We start from the raw sequence: 1,464 nt of genomic DNA, 5'->3' as shown, positions 1-1,464 counted from the left end.
GGGGGGGAGGTTAACACGGGGAGCTTTATTGACAGCCAAGATGGCTTAAAGGAAATTTTCTACGTCTAGACATTTGGCGACCCACTCTTGACATCAATCACAGGGCTGTGCGAGATAAGACCGAAGCCATCTTTTTGTCCAGAGTGTCTCAGACCTTCAAGTGGTTAATATAATTGGCAATACAGTGATTTTTTTTCGTCTTTTTTTTTATCCACAAGTAAGAGGGGAGAGAAACAGCAACGGAACATGGAAGCGGCTAAAGGTTGATGAGCAGCAGAAGTCTAGGGAGAGAAAGGAGAGGTGTCACCCTGTAGTAAAAAAAAAAAAGAAAATAACCTTTAAAGAAAGGAAGAGAGGCTGTGCAACATCCTCCTCTATTTAGTCTGCCTGCTGCCGGTGTGTGAGTGTGTGGGGAGTTCGGGGGGGAGTGGAGGGTGATTGATGGAGCGGGAGAAAACTGAAGCAAGCAGCGAGCGTAAGGAAACAAAGAGCTAGCGGCGGAAGACATGCATACGCGTCTGTACGGGAGGTCTATCTGCTCCTGTACGGATGTCCTTCCCTCACGTCTCTCATCTGTTCTCCACGCTGCGATGTTTCAAAGCTAAACGCCGCGCCACCAGGGCACAAACGTTTCACAGAGCCGAGTAGAAAAGGGGAGCGCGGTGCCTGGCAGGGCGGTTCAGGCGCATCGGACATTTGCGTGGTGTGTTTTATCTGGTGGGTGGACACAAAGTAGTGCATGATTGTGAAGGGGAAGGAAAATAATTTTTAAAAAAAGTTAATAAATAAAGCTTGTCCCTTTACTATGAAACAACTAAATAAAATGCAGTGCAGCTTACTGCGTAAATCAGAGAAAAGTAGACTCACTAATCATAAAACCATAAAATCCACAGTATTATTATCATTAGTTGTAGTAGTAGGAGTGGTAATTGGATTTTTATGACCTTTTGAACTTTAAGTGCCTTTTGGTCAACCTGTTGTGCCTAAAAGTGCATGATTGATCGTTTTGACTTTGACTCTTAACTTTAATTTTACTTAAACTAAGTAAATGTCGCCGTGTGACGCCCGCTGCCAGATTATAACTTTTAGGCATCACATCTGCAGTCCTTTGACAGGTTGAGGTAAGAAAAGACACTTTACAAACACTTAAAAAGTTCTTCTGGCAGGATAGATACATTTTTGTTCAGAAATAGTGTAAAGAAATGTAAAATTCACATCACAACTATATAGTACTTTGTGTTGGTCTGTCGTAAATTAATGGCCACTTTTGCAAAGGAAAACATGCCATTGCTAGCGTTCGTAAAATACTTGCTGCAGTTGCCGAAAGGATTCACAATTTAGTGATTTGAAACTGAAATAATTAAAGTTCCTAATGTAGTCCAAAAATAAATGCAAGTGTATTGATCAGCAGGAGTGAAAGTAGTTTTAAATTCTTGGGGGTACTATGACAAAAAAAAAAAATAT

The 1,464-nt window shown here is 41.4% G+C and overlaps 1 protein-coding gene across 17 annotated transcripts in view; it reads left to right on the top strand.

The window, feature by feature from the left end:
- celf4 (CUGBP, Elav-like family member 4) overlaps positions 1-1,464 on the top strand; it is a 117,495-nt gene that overhangs the window by 90,761 nt on the left and 25,270 nt on the right. The window lies entirely within an intron of this gene.

This window comes from Poecilia reticulata, linkage group LG5, assembly GCF_000633615.1.
Source record: "Poecilia reticulata strain Guanapo linkage group LG5, Guppy_female_1.0+MT, whole genome shotgun sequence".
In the NCBI taxonomy this organism is placed as follows: Eukaryota; Metazoa; Chordata; class Actinopteri; order Cyprinodontiformes; family Poeciliidae; genus Poecilia; species Poecilia reticulata.
The sequence above is the reverse complement of the archived record's forward strand: the minus strand, read 5'-3'. Positions and strand labels throughout refer to the sequence as shown.